The sequence below is a fragment of the Nyctereutes procyonoides genome, unplaced genomic scaffold (assembly GCF_905146905.1).
Source record: "Nyctereutes procyonoides isolate TBG_1078 unplaced genomic scaffold, NYPRO_anot_genome, whole genome shotgun sequence".
NCBI lineage: Eukaryota > Metazoa > Chordata > Mammalia > Carnivora > Canidae > Nyctereutes > Nyctereutes procyonoides.
In genome coordinates, this window is record NW_026575052.1 from 75,211,764 (window position 1) to 75,233,079 (window position 21,316).

Here is a 21,316-nt window from a genome sequence, read left to right on the forward strand (position 1 = left end):
TGTTAGTGACTTGATATTTACTGGAGGTAATGACCTCATCCATAACTTCCTAATAGATGGTTTTCATACCACATGCTCCAAAAGTAACAATCACTGCTAGCATAGGGATGAGGGGAGGTAGAGAATGCAGAAAAATGTGGGAAGTAGTCAGCCAGTCAGTTTTTCACAACACACACACACACACACACACACACACACGACCTCAGATACTTTTTAAATTTTCTATCTTTGCGACTATCCTATGTTTGCAAGTCAAATTTTTACTTAAGATGTTCATTGACACTCTAAGTTTTGAGCTAGTTTTCTAAAGAGTTAGAACCAAATTGTTCACCCGGATTGATATATATGGCAATTTAGGTGACTCATTAATTCCCAGGGAGGTATTATGGAATACTAGGTCCCTGAGATATTAATAAATATTTGGTGAGAAAATAAAGTGAGTAAGAGAAAAAGGGAGGGTAGCAAGAAAGAAATAGTTAAATAGATTCTTTGGACAAGTAATGTTGGGACAAACTGATACACAGATGGGTCTTTCTAGAATTTCTTCTTTTATGTGCCAAAATGTACAGTGATTCTCCAAGAGAGAGGTTGGAACAGTGTCCTCTGTGTTAACCTTTCTGTTTTCCTGGTACTTAAACATTCCAGTGAAGGACAAGAACACTATAGAAACTCTAGCCTGTGGGCCAATATGAACCACGCCCATCTTTGCAAATAAAGTTTTATTGGAATACAGCCACATTCACTCATTGATGTATTCTCTATTTCTGCTTTCTTGCCACATGACAAAGTTGAGTAGTTGTGAAGGAGTTTGGCCCACAAAGCTTAAAATATTTATACTCTATGGTCCACTACAGAAAAAATCTGCTGACCCCTGGGTTGAGTCATTTGGGGAATGTAGCATTTCCCAAAATTGATCTAAGAACTGTTTTTCAGTAAGTCATTCTGTGGGTCCAGTTTCTATATAACACAGATGAGGGAACACTGAATCAGCTCAATCTTTTCTTGTGGGTCTGTGGGAGCCTCCCCTCCCTTCCCCTTAGAACCTTGAAAGCAGAATACTCTACATTGCCCTGTTATGCAGCTGCTACAGAGGAGGATTTCTGTTTCTCTGAGATGTGGAGTGGCAGATTGAGCCCAGTAGCTAAAGTGAATCAGTTCTTTGTTGTAAGATACAGCAAGATCAAGTTGAGTTACAGAGAGAGCTGCTTGATAACAGGAAGCTTATCATTTATTTACTGAGCAACCTGTTCACTGTTTTGAGTCTTGTACAGGAAGGGAGCTGGAGGTTACCTTGAGCTTGTGTCTTCAGGGATTTACAGTTCTCTGTCTCCTTGAAGAAAGTGACTATGAGCCATGTTAAGTAACAATGTGAAAATTCAGGAACTTAATTTTTTTTCAAAAAAAAAAAAAAAAGACCTGAAGGAAGAAAAATTCTGAAACTTTTTTTTAAATAAATCAAAGAATAATGTCTTCCCCTCTGTTCAGTAGGATTCACAGAATACTGTAATGCTTTCTACAGACTTTCATTTGAGTCATGAGAAGAGTGGAATAGTTTTCTGCTAATAATATGAATTAATTAATGTATTGCTGTGTAACAAATTCCCCCCAAGTTTAGCAGCTTAACAGCAAACCTTAACTATCTTGGACAATTCCTGAGGGTAAGGAATAAGTTAACAGATGGGCTGATGGTTCTTGATCAGGGTCTCTATTAAAGTTGTACTCAGGCCATTATCCAGGGTTGTAGTCTCTGAAGACTTGACTGGGGCTGAAGGATCACCTTTGAAGCTCACTCATGTGGCCGTTTACAAGAGGTTTCCATTTCTCACCACGTGGGGCTCTTCCTAAAGTGGCTCATAACATGGTTTCTGTAGTGACATGGCTTGGATCTATGGTGATCCAAAAATGATAAACCATACCCAAGATTATAACTTAACTTACGAAGTGGCATATCCTTAATTTGACTATATTCTATTGGCCCAATGTATCAACCTTGGTACATTGTGGAAGAAACTACATAATGGAATGAATATCATGAAGCAAGGTCTTTGGAGGCCATCTTGAAGCCTGGAGACCATATTCTGGTTATTTAAAGAGCATCCGTTGGTGAAGAAACTGGTTGTGCCCTGACTCCTTGCCCCTGGTCTAGGTAGGATACTCAGAGCCTAAGGCCAGGGTTGGGCCTAACATCAACTCTACCTATGTAAGGCCACTGTTAGCTTCTAGAGCAGCCTTTTATAAATGAGAATAAGGTATGCCCTGTAAGATAGTTTATTTCCACCTTTTTTAAAAAAGATTTATTTATTTATTCATGAAAGACTGAGAGAGAGAGAATGGCAGAGGCATAGGCAGAGGGAGAAGCAGGCTCCCCTTAGGGAGCCCGATGTGGGACTCGATCCTGGATCCCGGGATCACGACCTGAGCCGAAGGCAGACGCCCAACCGCTGAGCCACCCAGGCGTCCCAGTTTACTTCCACTTTTTGAAAAATGATCCTAATATACCAATTTCATTACAGCAAGACATTTTACTATGTCTGCTGGAAAGGGGTTGTAATATACCAACTTATGATTTTTGTGTGTGTGTTGTGAATGGCTCCCTCATGCAGTACATGCCTGCCCAGCCTACATATGTGGCTGAAGGAGCAGCACTTCTTGCAGTAGAGTTGTGTAGGTGTTAACCACCCTCACTGGACTATAAAATCTTTGAGCGTAAGAACTGAGTATCTTCCTTCCTTTGTTTAATCATTCAATGCATATATACTAAGACATCGCTGTGTCCATAATACAATGATGGTTAAAAAACACACAAAAAACAAAGCCGGTTTTCCTAGTACTTATAGTGAGGGACATGAACAATGTATAACAAAACAAGTATATGAACAAGAGAATTTCAGATAGTGATAGGAGCTGTGAAGAACTTACAACAGGGGTTATGTCTGGTTGGCTCAGTGGTTGAGCATCTGCCTTTGGCTCAAATCATGATCCGGGGGTCCTGGGATCAAGTTCTGCATCGGGCTCCCTGCAGGGAGCCTGCCTCTCCCTCTGCTTATGTCTCTGCTTCTCTCTGTGTGTCTCTCATGAATAAATAAAACAAAAAAGAGAACTTACAATAGGGTAATGAATAAAGAGTGACAGGGGATGGGTTTACATGTGGTTCTTTGGGGCAGGGTGGGAGGGCAAGGAGAAAAGAAATTCTCTAAGGAGAATTTCATCCATCTCTGCAACCCCTGTTACTAGCAGAGTGCTTTGCAGGTACTAGATGTGCAGCAAAATGTTTACAAAGTTAAAGTATAGTGAGGGGCCAGAGAACTAGCAAATAAGAACCCTGGGAACACCATTTTGATTTCAGTAAATATATGTGGTATTTTCATGTGTAGAGACAGATGGAGTCTATTATTCTACATTTGCTTTTTGTAAGCACAACACAAAGCCTTGGTCAGGTCTCCTTAAACAAGATTCTTTTACTTCTTCATCACTGGAAATAAGACCAAGAGGCAAAGCCTATTGACCATAATTACTAAGTCAATCTTTATTACTTGGAATTGTGTTGAGATTTTCTTCTTTTTATTTTTTGTGTTGAGGCCAGCTTAGATTTCTTTTGCATTTCTATAATAGGATGAGGACACAATGAGGAGTAAATCATCAGGTTTCAGATTTCACGACTTGAGAAGGCAGACCATGGAGATTTTGGAGGTGGCCCAGAGAAGGGCTGTGAAATGACTGACTGGCTCAAAACTAGGGCACACAGAGAAAGATTAAGCAGAACTGGTTAATTTATTTTTTATTGTTTTTATTACAACTTTATTTATTTATGAGAGACACACAGAGAGAGGCAGAGACATAGGCAGAGGGAGAAGCATCCTCCCTGCAGGGAACCTGATGCGAGACTCAATCCCAGGACCCAGAGATCACGACCTGAGCAGAAGGCAGATGCTCAACCACTGAACCACCCAGGAGACCCTATAACTGGTTAATTTAATCAGGAAAATAATTCACGTTTAAAAAAAAGGAGAGAAAAAAAAGAGAATATGTGAGCTGCTCATATACCTTCATGATCTGGGCTTTTATTGAAACTGGAAAGATTTGAGGTCGGTTTTTAGCTACCATTCTTTACCCAACTATGAGGATTCTCTGTAGCATTGGGAAAGTGACAGGAATAACTGGTGATGATGGTTTGGTCCAGGGTTCTGGGATCCCATAACTGAGCTCAATAATTTCTTATTAAAGTGGGAGTATTTAGTCTGTGATTGTTTACAAAGGATGGGGAGGGGAAGGACTGTTTCTTGTGTGTCTCATAGACACTAACAGTATAGGCCCTTGGTAAATGCTGAATCCATGTAGCAACACACACTGGAATACATGTTCCAGAATTCTGGGAACAATAAAAGGAAATCATGCTTTCTTTTTTTTTTTTTTTTAAGATTTTATTTATTCACGAGAGACGGGGGTGGGGGTGGGGCAGAGACACAGGCAGAGGGAAAAGCAGACTTCATGCAGGGAGCTTGATGGGGGACTCAATCCTGGGACTCCAGGATCACACCCTGGGCACTAAAACTGAGCCAGCCAGGCATCCCTGAAATCATGCTTTCAATAGCAGAATTGAGAAAGAGATTCCAGAACTTCAGCCTATACCCTTCTTTCTTTATCAGTTTCCTTTTCTTAGCTTGCCTGGTGGGTACATTTGTGGGGTTTTGTTTGTTTGTTTGTTTGGCTTTTTTTTATTTGATAGCTCCTTATCAAGGTACATGTGGATAGAGCCTTTACCACTTACTCTTTACAAAGTTTCTGGCCGGGTAAGTAAGGTTTTTGAGTCAGCCCTTCAAACCTTACTTATAAAAATGTTACTGCTGTCTAGGTCCTTTGCTGTTTGGTCTTGTTTCTTGCATGATTCATCTCATTGGGGTTGGAAACATGGTTTTCCATCTGAAATTAAAATCCCCAAAGTCATGTCTGTCATCCAGAGTCCAGTCTGTCTGAATGACCTGTGTTGGTTCTTGGATCGTGTTTGTCAATGACCTTTTGTGCCACGATGTTAAATGCAGATGTCTAACTGGCACCTTCCAGGACTATTTATTGGTTCTTCATTTCTCGTTCTTCAAATATCTCAAGGCCTAATGCAGGAAAGACTCCAGCTACTGAAAAATGTACATGTTTCCAAAGTTCCTTGTCTTATGCTGATAGGCAATTAGACTTGAAGGAAGCTGGCCAAGCAAAGGACAGTTGTGAATGAAGTACAGCGGCTGGCTGGCTGGCAGGCTTGCTGCAGCATCTGGCAGCCTTCCTCACTTATGAGTTGCCATTGAATTTGGTCTGCCTTCCAGGTTTCTGCGTAGCACTCCCCCCCCCCCCCTTTGTTTAATAGAAAACACTGTGTGCTTTGTCACTAAAATGTTTCACACCCTCCTCCTCCTGGGTTCCCTTCTCTGATATAAGGAAACTGGCTCTGCACAAGCCTCACAACCTGGGGTTGGAAGGGAGGGAAGATGCAAAGTAGGGTGTGTATTTTTGTCTCAATACTTCTTTGAATTCTAGTTTCTCTTTGCTTTGGTAGATCATCTAGTTCTTTTGCAGTTACCTCACAGCTTTCATGAGACATTTTGTGTGGGATAACATGTACCCATTAACCAAAGCTCTCAACTTCTGTACAGTGTCTGCCATTTTCCTTATTTCTTGCCCTCCTGACTTTAACAATTGGAATTTTCTATGAAACCATATCAGGGAACTCCCTATCTTAATATCTTGACATCTGGGCCAATGGTGTTACCCTTTCTAAGACATTATAGTAGCCATTGGGCTCTGGAATTCTATCAGTTTTTACTGCCTTTGTCCTCAGACTGTTGGTTCAATTGTCATAGTCTCCTATTCATACTTTCCAAACTTGAATAGGGTTAAGTTTACTGAACCTATTAATGAATTTGATGTTTACTGATCACTTACTATATTTCTAGCATGAGCATGCCTAGTTATATGAATAAATGAAACCCAGCCTCAACTCGCTCTCATCCTCCCTTGTAAGCTTGTGGAATGTACAGTCTACAAGAGAATACTGCATTTAGAAGGCAACTATGAGAGAGTATAATAGAAGTTTTTGCTAAGAGGCAAGTGTAAATGTGCTGGAAACATAGCAAGATGGTAGCCTATTCTTGGTATTCAGGGAAGGTTTTCTAAGGGCAAGAATTGGATATCTAAACTGAAACCCTTAGCCAGTCATTTAATTGGGCTGTGGTGGTTCAAGGTTCAATCTATATCAGTAGATTAAAAATCAGATTTTTTTTTTCTCAAGCATCTTCCCATAATTTCCAGAAATATTTCTCTGGAGTTTGAGAGTTCATTTTATCTGTTTAGAGAAGACTATTATCAATAATATCCTTGAATCTTCATACCTCTACTCATCATCATCCTTGTTCTTCAAATGGATGCATATAGCAGTACAAGTGTGTGCTGGAAGTATTATGGGATGTTCCTTGCTTCCAAGATTAAATATGAATCAACTGAAGAGCCTCTTAAAAATGCAAATTGCTGGATCCCACTTCCAGAGATTTGTAAATTCCTGGGGTCAAAGAATTTGCATTTTAAAGCAGCATGCCTCATTTATTCTGATCTGGATACTGCTCTCTGATTAACCACTGGTTGCTGAGGACACTAGGATGGGGAGAAGGAGGGATATGATAAATTACTTATCTGGTTTGTCAAGTGAGTTTGTTTTCATCCAGGCTGAAATACAAACCATGAATTATGGCTAGTTCAATCAAAAAGGTAACAAGGAAACCCAACCAGATTTTGTGTTTTGTGCTATGAAACTGGATTTTTTAATATAGTCACATCCATCAGAAGCTATGCTACCATTCTGGGGACATGGTCATGTCTTTAAAATTTGTGATTAATAATGAACATTATTTTGTTGTTTCTCTGGCCTTTTACATTTATCCTTAGCACTAGAAAGGACATGAAATGTGTGAATCACAATGGACTGCAATTACCATTACACAGTTAATTATACTTGTGTCAGTGCTGAAGAACAGTGTGACCTTTAGGAGAAAGTTAAGCATGGGCATGGAAGTATTGTGACACTTACCAAGAAGGAAGAGTTGTACACTTCACATTGTTTTTTTGTTTTTTTTGTTTTTTGCCTTCAAATCTACAAATGCCCATTTAACCTCCTTCCTATGTCAAGGTTCCTTAATAATTTGGTTCAGATGCTGCAGGTCACACATCTCACTTTTCTTTAAAATATTTTTTGAATATTATGCTCGTGTCTTGAATTTGATTACCATAATTTTATTTTGATTAGAAAACCAAATCTTTCAAGAAGAGATAATAATTGTTGGTTAGGATGTGGAAGAAAGGGCACACTTGTGCGCACTGCTGGTGGGAATGGTGCAGCCACTATGGAAAACAGTATGAATTTTGTTCAAAAAATGAAAAATAGAAACTCCATATGCTTTAGTAATTCCACTTCTGGGTATACATCCAAGAAGAAAAAAAAAGGAAAACAGGATATGGAAGAGATATTTATAGTTGGTGTTTATTGCAGAATTATACACACTAACCAAGATATGGAACTAACTTAGGCATCTGTCAACAGATGAGTGAATAAAGAAGAGATATATTTGTTATATATAACATACATATTTTATATAAAATATATACAGTATAGTGGTAACCATATTACAATATTAGATGTATCAACTCTGATACCTTAAACTTATGTAATGTTTTATGTCAATTATATCTCAATTTAAAAAACACAAAGTTTTATTTTCCTGATAATAGGTATAACAATTATTGTTACAGTTTTAGAACCTGTGTTGTGGTTTATAAGTAGGATAAGTTACCTTCTCAATATATGATGTCTCAAAAATTAGTCTGAGGGTGAATTCCAAAAGCTTATGATTTAAGAAGACTTGAAGAGATTCTGCTGAAGCCCAAATTGTTGGGCTAGAAAAGCAGCCAATGGCCCCTTCCTAAAAATGCAGGGAAGCTGGGAGCTGCTATAATATTCAGGCAATGGGCTCTTCTGGATTTGTTAACTAGCATTTTCTAGTTAACAGAGGTTTCAGATATTTCTTTGGTATTTTAGATACATAATACTGAAAGCAATCAAATCTTTCCATGGAAATTCAGTGTTGCCACTATCATTAGTAATTTATGTACTCTGAAAGTGTAGAATAATTTAATTTAATAGATTTGGGGCTGGATAAGGAGGGAGCATGGGGACTATCTAAATTATTCTTATTTCACAATTAGGAAAATGGCATTAGAGAAGGTACATGGTTGTGCACTGGTAAAGTCTGATAAGTTTGAAATTCATTGCTACTGCTTCTCATTGAGGGAATATGATTAAACTTTTAGTTTAATTTCCAGCTACTTATTTGATAGTGCTCCCTTTATCCAAGTTGAAATCAGAATGCTTCTCACACTGTGCTATAGAGTCCAATCCCATCAGCCTCAGTGGGGCAGGAGGGCTGATCCCGACTCTGCCTCCTCTGATGGGCAGAGGGAAGTTGAATTGAACAGACAGACCACTGCATTTAGCTAGTAAGCCAACCACCCTGTGGCAGAGATTCAGGAAAGCTGTCAGGAACAGCATAGAAATTACACAGGGGTTCTGAAAGGCAGATGCAATGCAGTGATAGGGAATATAGGAGTTGGCAGTACTATATTGGTGTATTGATCATCCCCCAAACATATCAGTCATTTCACTCTTCATGCCTCTGCCATTAAGCATCCACAACTTTCCGCAAGTGATAGAAAATGTGATTATAGTCAGTTACACAAGGAGGATTTAGGCAAAAATCCTGTGGCTGTGGTTAAGCTGCGTACGAAGACCAATTAGAGTTAGCACCTCTGCTCTTTTCTTGCCCTATTTTCCTCACAGTCACAGAATGTGCTCCAGCTCCATGGAGTGTATCTGTATTCAGAGGGAAGGAATAGTGGTGGTGAAGACCCAAGCCTTATCTTTTCCTTTTTATCAGAAGAGCAGAGGGTTTCCCAGAACTCTTTCACCTCCTGCCCCTCCAAAATTATATTTCTATTTCATTGGCCAGGAGTACAGGGAGGGAATACCGAAAAAGTGGTTATATGGGTTTTTTTCAGCCTCTGTGGTAGAACCAGACAAGAAAAATAGTGTTAAGAATGGCTGTGGATGAGCTAATCTACAGTGAATTTGTGGCATTTTACAAGCTCATGAAACTGAGCATGAAACTGGTAGCAATAATATGGTCAGGTCTTTCCCAAGATGAACAGTCTCTATGTAATAACTGACTCAAATAACCTCATTGATTAATGTGGATATTTTTATAACAGTTTGGTTTCACATAGAAACTTAGAACAACATGCCTTATTTTCTGCTTATTGAATTAAGGCCCATATGTGGATAGCACCTTACTGTACAAAATGCTTCACACCTATTACCATATTTGATCCTCACAAGAATACCATAACATGAAAATTATTATTCTCGTCTCATTGAAAAGAAAGTTGAGACAGAGAGAATTCAGGTGACTTGCACCAGGTCAAACAATGAGTACAAACTGAGAGTTGAATCCAGATGTCTTGGCTCTAGTGTTTATATTATTATACTGGCTGAGGAGAATGTATTTTAAAAGAAATGAAACAGAGTAAGTTGAGAGAGAGTCTAAGATTGTGGTAATTTTTGGAGCTGCAGACACTGAGTAATTCATTTAGAGAAACAGAAAGTGAATTCAGTTTGTGTGACAACATGAAATATTTTTTTCCTTCCCTCTTTCAGGGAACCTCAGCCAGCAAGTCTTCAGGTGCTCCTTTCTATAGCCGATGGTCCAGTTCACAGCCACATCAGGTAACATGCTCTTTTTAAGAATCTTGATGTGCTTGGTCTCCTTGAATTGTGCTTAAACGTAAAGTTATTTTGTCATTGGGCAAATGTGGAGGGTATCAGGCTCTTGCCGGTTCTCACCTTGAAGTGGCCCTTTGGCAGAAGCCTGTGGACTTCCTCATTGATTACTACTCTCCACCTCAGGTCTCATGAGGGGGACAGTGACAGGCAGGGAAATGCCGAAGTCCTGCCTTCAAAGCCCTCCCCAGTGCCTAACTAATGAAAGTCAACCTGGCAATTAGGAAGAATAGATTTTGCCTTGTTTTCTTCAAACAAATATTAGCCTTCTGTCCTTTCTATTCTAAGAAATTGTATATGTTCCCATGTGTGTGCATATGTATATATGTGTGTGTGTATGACATACAGTGTCTCTAAGAGTGCATACACTAATATATCTGAAAATGTACTAATACTACAAAGAATCACTTTTTTGCTTTGTTACTCAGGGCGATTAAAATATCCATTCAGGTCAAACAATCCTGAATGTAATTTAACCTCTTTTGGGGAAGTTAAGCCAGCATAGCACTGTTCTGTCTCTCTGTGTAAACAAAACAGTATTTTTTGGTTGGTGAGCCATTTTCACAGGTGACTCATGGGGTTCTTTTCGAAACAGCACGTGGCGAGAACACTAACTTTATACTCTAAAAACTGGGTAGGACTTGAATTCAAGCTGCCTTCTTCTAGTTATGAGACCAACAAGAAATTTTGTTGTCTTTTGCTCTATTGGTCAGAAGTCTCTTAGACATTTCAGGTCACTTGGGCAGGCTGCAGTGACTAGCAGATGCACGTTATCAATGGTTTATATTCACGTTTTCTCCCGTGTATTATTGACTTTCTGTCAATAGACACTTAGTATTGGTGATAATTTACTCCAACATTAGCATAATGTGGGCAGTCTTTGTATACTCCCTTTCTATCCTTCACAATTTATTTGTAAGAAATTGATACTTATCAACAAAAATATTAATTTAATAAGAGAAAAAGAAATTGTTCTATTATGCAATATTTTATCACAGTCTATTTTTTCTTAAAGATTTATTTATTTATTTATTTATTTATTTATTTATTTATTTGAAAGAGAAAGAGATATCACGTGTAAGAGAGAGAGAGAGAGAGAGAGCACATGTGCACACATTGGGCGAAGGAGCAGAGGCAGAGAGAGAGACAGGAACTTGAGATTCCATGCTGAGTAGGGAGGCCAGTGTGGAGCTTGATCTCACAACCCTGAGATTATGACCTGAGCCAAAACCAAGAGTTGGTTGCTTAACTGACTGTGCCACCCAGGTGCCCCACAGTGCCTTTTTTTATATTGATTGGTTGGTGAGAAAAAGTTGAGGTGATGGTTCTACCTCCATTGGCATCAGCATTGCATGGATGCCGTGGTTTCTGTTAACTTTGAAAGGATATACTGCTTTGTGAGTGTGAGCTAAGAAAAAAGGTGACCCAGAAATGTGGGCAGTGGTACTGGTTTAGGGAGATTGTTTCGAATAGCCAGTTTTCTTTTACTTCTTCCACTTCCTAAAAATGCACACTGGGTTTTAATCAGTGTTTTTGATATCTATTCTCATACCTCTCAAAGACTGGGTTGAGCAAGTCACAGGTCACATCTCTGCACTCACCCTAAAGATGGAGAGTGGTTCTAATCTAATCTTCCTAGTCAAGGAAAATGAGACACAGAGATTATGTTGTCCAAGGTTATGTGATTTCAGTTGGTCTACAATTCCCTGATTTTCCCCCACAGAACTTACTCAGTCTTGTAAGCCAGTACAATCATTTTGAGATTTTCCATTTTGAGATTTCCACATTTTCCAGTGTGTTTTCTGAATTCTTACCTGTCTATGAAATACAGGAGCAGAAGAGCTACCAAAAATGGGTTTCATTTTTGTCTTCTCATCTTTTGAAAGAAATGTGGTTATATTGGCAGACTTTCCATCTTAACAGTGCCATTTTGATTAGAAGGCTTAATTTGATGGTGTTTCCAAATGGTAGCCTGATAAAACTGATATTGGTGATATCTCTTTTGTATTGAGGATCCCCTTTAACCGTAACTAAAAGGAGCAGTACATTTTTTATATTAAGTAAATTTTCTTGGTGTTTACCTATTGTGCTGATCATTTGTTGGTTTGCTTTCAGATCTACTCCATGGGCATCTCTTGCCATCTGCTTTCCCAGGCTCCCTTGTTAACTGACTACTAAATAGGTTCTCCCAGTTGGAGGCATCATTTACAGGTTGGAAAGACAAAGGGAAAAAAACGGGATGTTTCTCCCCTCTGTTGCTTGCTTTGGGCAGTGTATCTCCATGTTCCGATGAGCCTCTGTGTGGATTCAGCTACTATGAGGCAGCCCTGGATTCTGGCCACTATGTACACTGTCTGTGTTCCCCCATAGCTTCAAGGGCAGTGGCTGTGTTCCTCATTCTTCCCTGTCTTTTTGGCTTTCCTAATAGCCCTATGACTAGTTCCCTGTATTAAATTCCTTCTCTTTGCCTGGTATGGGCTCTCTTTTTCCAACAATTTTTTGTTTTCTGATTGATATACCAGTCAAGACATGATGCACTTTATTCTTTTGTCATGTAACAGTGGGTTTTAACTTTAGAAATATTATGTGAATATTTACAGGATCACCAGATTTGCAGCTGCTGAAAACTCTGAGGTTTATTCTATTGAGCTGGCCTAGTGGATGATAATCCTTTTATACCCCTATCCTACACAGAATAATTATTCCTCTTCTTTGTCACTCATGAGCTAATCCTTCCCTTCTAAATTTGTGTTTATTACAAAAACCTTTGTCTTTCATGTTTGCAATATAATAGGCTTATTGGCTTCAGTCTTTGAAAATACCTGCACAGATTTTCAGCCTGAAGTTGAAAGGACCATGGTAACTCCATCCTGGATTCCAGCTTTATGTCTTTTTCTGATTTTTGGCATCAGCAGAACAGTTTAGAAAAGAAATTATCATAGATTTATATTCACTAAGAAAAGTAGACCTTTTTCTATTTGTCTTTGTAACACTTTTTATAGATGTCAGATGGATACAAATATAGCTATTGTAATGAGTGAATTGGTACAGGTAGATATCCGCTCATTTGAGAATTAATATCATCACCATTCCTTCTTCATTATTATCATCATATCTAACATTTACTGAATGCTTACTCTGTGGTGTCTGCTAATTTCTTGTCGTGCATCATCTCATTTAACCCTCTCAATATCTCTGTGATAAGGAGACAATATTTTATAGGTGAGAGAGTTGACAACTTGAACATTTAATTAACATATCCAGTGACATAGGGTTGATTCTGTTACATTCTAGCACCCTAGGCTTTTTTTCCTGTCAATTTAATTATAATTATTATTTTTAAATTTTCTAATTTAAATTCCAATTAATATACAGTGTAATATTAATTTTAGGTGTACAATTTAGTGATTCAACATTTCTGCACGATATCCTTTGATCTCACAGCAAGTGCACTCTATAATCCCCATCACCCATTTAACCCTGTCCCTCCACCTGCCTCCCGTCTGGTAACCATCAGTTCTCTATAGCCGAAAATCTCTTTCTTAGTTTGCCTTTTCCTTTTTCCCCTGTGCTTGCTTGTTTTCTTTCTTAAATTCCACATATGAGTGAAATCATATGGTATTTGTCTTTCTCAGAGTTATTTCACGTAGCATAATACTCTCTAATTCCATTCACTTTGTTGCAAACGGCAAGATTTTATTTTTTGATGGCTGAGTAATATTCCATTGTATATATACCACATATCCATTCATCAGTCGATGGAGATTTGGGCTGTTTCCATAATTTAGCTCTTGATAATGCTGTTATAAATATTAGGGTGTATGTATCCCTTTGAATTAATATTCTTATATCCTTTGGGAAAATACCTGGTAATACAATTGGTGGATTTTGGGATAGTTCTATTTTTAACTTTTTGAGGAACCTCTATACTCATCTCCAAAGTGGCTGCACCCTAGTCAATTTACTTTTGTCCAATAGTGGGCAATACTATCTCCCTGAAGTTTTTAGACTAAGGCCACTGAAAACCATTTTCACCAATACTTCTGTTTTGTACTGATCAGAACACAACTTTTTGGCCTTTAGGTACTATTTGTACTCTGAAATTATTTTTGCACAGTTAACTTTGTTGAAACAAGTGCTTATATCCATTCAAGTATAGGTTGGTCTTTTTGCAAATAGCCAATTTTCAAAACATTGATCTTAACGTATTCATTAATAGGTTGTTTTTTTTTAAAAAAAAACCCACAGATAGATGATAGATAGATAGATAGATTTATTTATTTATTTTTTTATTGATTGATTGATTGATTGATTGCACATGCAGGGGGAGAGGGACAGAGGAAGAGAAGAGAGAGTTTCAAGTAGACTTCACACTGAGCCCAGAGCCTGACTCAGGACTCAGTCTCATGACCCTGAGATCGCCACCTGAGTCAAAACCAAGAGGGAGCTGCTTAACCAACTGCACTGCCCAGATGCACACACACCGTTTGCTTAAGATGTACTAATTTGGTGTTTTATTTGGACTGATTTTAGAACCTATTTGTAAAAAAAAAAAAAAAAGTATTTTCCAATGCTTTCAGTTTGTAAGGAATGCACATAAAGTTTTATATGCTTACCAATATCTATGAAATAAAAGTCATTTTGAATTGAATTTTGAATAAGTGTACAGAAATAAGAATGGTGACTGGTTGACTGGTATCTTCATATCTGAAACTGAAATTGGATGTTTTTATGAATATTATGTACTTCTCTTTAGAAAACTTTTTTATTTCCCATAATATCTTCTATCTCCTAAAGCACATTCCTTATAAATATGAAGTTGGTATCTTCATATGAGTTAGAAATGGAAAGATTTTCCTTTGGATAATTGTCACCAATCCAAGCATTGTGTCTTAAAAGCTTAGTATAAAGTTTTGATCAATAATAGTCAATCGATTGGCATCTTTTTAGCCCTTTAAACTTTGTAACTTTGTAAGCTTTGTGTTTAGAGTTGTCCTTCACAGGTGAGAATGTTAAAATTCATCTCATTGAAAAGATAACTTGTGAAATTTAGGAAAAGATGCAGTATGTTAAGGAGTGACCATTTACTCAAGAGAATTCAACCAGGTATCCCAGCGTCATTTTCTAGCAGCAAATAGACTTAGCAGAAAGCAAGGCTGACAGCAGAAGTTTTGGTTATCTGGAAGGGTTGCTGTTAAATGAGGGAAGAAGAGAGCAATGGGTTGTTTCACTGTGTTCATGTGGAAAGAGAAATTAACTGGGTGCAATCCTCTTATAAAAGCCTACAGTGAGTATCTTTCCCGGAATGTCTTATATAATTTTTCATACTTGTATATGAAAATCTCTATACTTAGCATGTAGCAGGAGCCCATGAAGTATTTGTTGAATGAATGGAATGAATTATATGACATAACAGTAGGGATAGAATGAGGAAGAGAGGACTTCAAATCCATATATATATTTTTTCTCTTTTCTCGAAATCATTAGTTTCTACCTTCTCCTTAACTGAGGGTCACATCAAAGCTGATAATTGTGAGTAGACTGAGGTAAATGCATTTCACCTCTTCTCTGCTGTTAGTCCTGATGACAAGCATTGTGGTAGGAGAAGTACAGGCTGCCAGAAGGCAGGAGAGTCCACACTTTGAGTCATTGGTCAGTCTGATCCTATGCCTTTATGTAATCTATATTACGCATTTGAGACTAATGTGGTTGCCCTGAGATTTCAGTGATGAAACACCCATGTTGGGAACATGTGTATGGTTGCTTGGTGCTCTGGGGTCCTTGGAGGCAAATGTAAACTTCCAGTTTACTCTCGTTCAGGATTCTGAACAAAATTGACCCCCTTTATCTGTGTGTGCATTTATCCAACTTTGCAATTTAAGTACATAGAAAACATTGCATGTTATATAAAATTATTATTATAATGCTCATCAACCAGAGACTACAAGAAACACACATGTGTTAAAACAAATTTAGAATTGTTGCTTGTTGTTGCTTGCTGCTCTAGAGCAGACAGCATAACATGCAGAATGAGGGTAAAATCTGAGTGTTGTTCAGATTGAGTGTTGTTGGGTGGGACTTATTGAATTTATGGAATTATTTATTATTCAAGGCTTCTTAGCACCTATACTTAGAAGTCCCATGGTGTCACTTCACTGCATTCCACTGAGTCATAGGGCCAGCTAAACTGGCCTAATAAATTTATATTTATTTATTATGGAATTTAGGCTTGGGTTAGATGATTTTGGTGAGAGATAAGGAAGTGGGATTTGTTTGGGATCGACTACTGTTAGGAGGTAGGGGTAATTATATAATTGGATATCTTAATAATTCTATCCAGAAGATGGGATCAATGGAGCAAGGCTAAAGATGTAGGTGATAAAGAGGCAGGAGTCACATTTGTTACCTGGCTGAGGGAGATGTGTGGTCACTTTTGTGATTTGGACAGTGGTCTTGTTTTTCTCTCTGCTTGGATGTAGTTATGGAGCAGCCTTGTTTTTGTCTTATTCAGTAAAGTTTAGGGTTGTGAAGTAACATGGTCTAATCTGATGTTTATATTCTATAAATTATTTCTGTTAAGTAGAGAAATTCTTGGCCTAGATGCTAATGCCAGGGTATCTACTTTAGACAGCTATATTATATATATATACAGACACACAGATATGTATACACACATATATACATATATATGTATATGTAAAAACACACAATTTATATGATTGTACATATAAAATGGAGGACCTGTACTATTTTCCCCGATTGTTGCATTCCTCCTGATACTTGCACTCATATATTTGAGAATTTGTCCAGAATAGCAACGTGGCAACATTCTTAACTAGAGTTGACATCCAGTTGGCATCCTAGCATTATAAATCCAGAGATCAGGGAAGATCTGCAATACCAATTCTTATGCATTTGCAAACTGTCATGTCCCATTTACAGGTTTCTTTTTTTAAAAGGATAAGGCAAAAACTGTGGAAAAGAGAACTTAACATGATATAAACTCATAAATTTGGACTTGCATTTGAAAATGGATTATTCAGAATGTGGAAAATTAGGGTCTGATTAAATGAAATACCTGATTAATGATAGCTTGTCTCCAAAGATGGTGCCACAGTTAACCATGCCTCTTAGTACTCCCACCTTTGGGTTCTTTCCTCTCTTTGGAGCTTAGCTGGCCCTATGACTCAATGGAGTGCAGTGAAGTGACACCATGGGACTTCTAAGTATAAGTGCTAAGAAGCCTTGCAGCTTTTGTTTTGTGCTTTTGCAATTCTTACTTGTAGGAGAAGCTGACTGCTTTGTAGAAGCCCAACTATCCTTAGAATGCCATGTTACATAGAAGCCCAAGCTAGAATTGTGGAGAATCTGTGTGGAAAGAGAGATGCCCAGCCAGCTCCCAGCTGTTTCAGCCATCTCAGCAGAAGTATCAGATTTTTGAGAAAAAATGCCTTCAGGTGATTCTAACCCTAGCCACCATTTGACTGTAATTGCACAAAAGACTCCAGCTGAAACAACCCAGTTGCGCTTAGGTAGTAGTTTGTTATACAGGAATAGACGACCAAAACAAACATTCATCTTAAAATAAGTATTACTATTATCCATAGCCAATGACTAGGAAAATATTGGCAGTTAAAAGGTCAGCTATTTTGGTTTGAATGGATTGTTAATACTCATTTGAATTAATCATGGCTCTTCTATGAAAATGAATAATGTTTAGCATTTGAAAAGAGATAGAGGGGATCCCTGGGTGGCTCAGAGGTTTAGCGCCTGCCTTTGGCCCAACGCGATCCTGGAGTCCCGGGATCAAGTCCCGCGTCGGGCTCCCTGCATGGAGCCTGCTTCTCCCCCTCTGCCTCTCTCTCTCTCTCTCTCTCTCTCTCTCTCTATCATGAATAAATAAAAAATTAAAATAAAAGAGATAGAAATTTCACCCTATAATCTTCTTTTCATTATTAATTTGTTTAACAAATATTTCCAGACATATCAATGACGCTTTAATTCTCATTTAGTGTGTAGCTCAGATTCTAGGTTTCTAGGATTGAAGACCTCAGAAATCCTGAGCAGTACTTTCCTTGCAGTGTCTAAAGGAGTGGTTAGGATATAGTAGAAACAGTATGACTAGGTGAATATCCTAGTCATAAATGATTATATTCCATTTGATCCCCTCTGCTGTCATTTGCAAACTGTCATGGTTGCCATATCGCAATTTTCAGCTAATGAAATGGTAATGGAAGTGATGTGTCACTCATGTTTTGAGACGATGTGTGATTCTCTAGTCTCTATTGCCTGACACAGGGTTAGAGGAAGCCATGTGTTCCAGATAGCACAATTACTGGGTAGCAAAGTCTCCACTGGCCTAGATCCCTTGGGTGAGTGAGGGGAGCAGAGTGCCTTGTTAATCCTTGACAGGCAGTAGCTGGAGCCAGAAATGAGCCTTAGTTGTTCCTAAGCCACTGAGATTTGGAGTTAATTTGAATCTGTAGAACCGTCTAACCTCTTGTGACTAATACAAGAGCTTTAATTTCCCATAAGTTCCATCACATCCATCCCAAGTCATTCAAAATCAACTTTGCAATCTAAATAAAAATAATGCGATTTCTAAGTAAACAGAGCTTTAAGACAGAATTTCTGATTTTTTTCTCCAATTAGATTTATATCCCTAAATCCCTTAATATAGAAATTCTGGCAATAACACTGTTTATTTACTTGAGTAATTTGAGAACACTTGACACTAAAATCATTCTTAAATCAAGTTGTTTTCCTATTTATTTTTCAAAGTATTTTTATAGCAAATTGTTAATAAAATAATTTATTAGAAGATTTAAGGAATATTTATTCAATGTAATATCAATAAAAACACCTAGTTTTTTTTTACTTTTAAAAATGGTTGTTATGAAATTTCCAAATATGCATGAAAGTAGAGAGAATAGTGTAATGAACCTCATGTACTCATCTATCCAGGTGTAACAATTATCACCATATGGGCAGCTTTTCAAACATAAATTTTGGCTACCTAAAATTTTATTCTGTTTTGATCATCCTTTCAAAGGTAAGATAATAACTACCCTTTATCCTTGATTCCAAAAATAGATTTGAATTTTCTGTGAACACACTTTGTGGTCATGATCGTTATCTTCTGTATTTTTTGCCACCTTTGCCCTGTAGGAATAACTTTAGAATGGTTTGCTAGAATAGCTTATTTATAGAGTGACCATTTCTCTCTGTTTGACTGGAGAGTTACAGGTTGCACCTGTTGTCTTCAGGTATTCATAGCATCCCCTGTTCCCTTGTCTAGTTTGTCCTGTTTTTGCCTTTTTCCATTCCTCAGAGTTGGATTCTGTGTCTTGCCATGCAAGACCAAGACAAATCTAAGCCAGTCATAATCAGTGAAACCTTATCTCAACATCTGTGTTTGCTTGCAATATCTTCAGTGTCTGAAATGTCTTTGGTGACCATAATGGCCTACCTAGGACCAGCTACATAATTTGTAGGGTCTGGTGCAAAATGTGAAAAATTATTCAGAATTTTGAGATTGTGACAGCAAAGTATTAAACCAAGTATGGGACCCTGTGCTTGAAAACAAAATACACAACCTACGTATGGCAGCAAAAGTGGCACACCCGTGAAACCAGCCCTGGGTCTACCACTCCCACTCCCCACCCTTCACCTAGTTCCCCATGTTCACCAATTCCAGGCCTGCATTCTTGCACTAAACCCTCTGCTGTAGTCTGCAGCAGAGGTTGACTTATTTTCTAATCCCTCTGTATGGGTTGGAACATTGGCTTATCTGTTGTTACCATCTAATGAATATTTATAATTACTAATGAGTGACAGAGCCAGAATTCCAACACAAAGTTGCTTGATTTCTAAGCAAATGATCATAACCTTCTGTTATTCTGACTCTAAGTCTTCCTAGCCTAGCTAACTTTTGACAGAGCTCTCATCCTAGTCTAAGATTCCAAGGAATTGAATATAGTCATTTTGAACACATATCCAGGAAACAAGATGCACTTTTGTTGCTCTCTGTGTTCTATCAGTCAGCCAGACCTTCTCTCTGACATGTGTGCTGGTTCATCTGTACCTTCTTTCTTTCCACATCCCTTCTCCCTAATTATTGTGCTTACCGAACAAGCCTAAGCTTAAACTTTGTGTATCTCCTGGGCTAAACTCTGCATCTAGCTTAGTTTTACCATCTACTCTTAAATTTTCTTTTCTATCTCACTGGTTGCAGTGTGCCTTAAGCCTGAGCTGGTTTCCTCCAAGAACATTTGGAGTTAAGTGGAACATACAGATTTTAAATGGGGGTGGAGGGTGGGGTTAGCATGCTCAATCATCACTGTTGTCCTTTCTCCAGTACCAATTTTTCGGTTTGTGGAATTAACTTCTGTCTTTCCAATTACCTTTAGTATTACTGAAATTCATATCTGCTCTAAGAGGTGGAATTGAGAAAAGGGAACCCTTGTGCACTGTTGGTGGAACTATAAATTGGTACAACCACTATGGAATATAGTATGGAGGCTCCTTAAAAAGTTAAAAAGAGAAATACCATGTGATCTAGCAATTCTACTTTTGGGTATTTACCTAAAAGAAATGAAACACTATCTTCGAAAGACATCCACAACCCTATGTTCATTGTGGCATTATTTACAATAGTCAAGAAATGGAGAGAACCCAAGTGTCCATCAGTGGATGAATAGATAAAGAAAATGGGGTACATATATATGGTACATATATTCAATCATAAAAAAGAAGGGAATCCTGCCATTTGCCATAACATGGATGGACCTTGAGGGCTTTCTGCTATTGAGAAAGGGTGGAAGAAAGGAAAGGAAGGAAAGGAAGGAATGGACGGAAAGGAACATAGGAAGGAAAGAGAAAATGAAGGAAGAAAGAGGTGAAACTGAGATTGTTCTTGCACGATGGCCATTTTCTTCGCATAGTTTCAAGTTTTATTTCAACTCGAAAATGAATAATTCTAGCAAATGTTATTGAAAACAAAGTTGGGAGAAATAGAAGAAAGGGAAGAAAATAATTTAAATAGTGCCATTGGTTCTGCCTGACTTTCTCTTTAATAAGCATAAGCCCTGGTGAAATGAGTTGCTGTATCTCACTTTACCATTACTCAATATGGCTCAGTTACCAGAGACCCTACATGAAGCGACCATCATGCTGCCTCCTGTGTGATTTTACTGCTCAAAATGCATTATTTTTGTACAATATGGCTCATAAATGCAAACCATCCATCTTTGGATACTAAAAGAGAAAATCTGTTTCATCTTTGGAAGAAAAGAGAAGTTGTTGGATATACTGAGAAATATGTATTGATATCCAGTATGATGCCTTACTAAGGAACTTTCAAGTGTAGTTTTGAAGGCATTCAATATTTTGACTTACATACAGACTGTGAAACATAACCTCTGTTAAGATAGGTCTCTGATCACT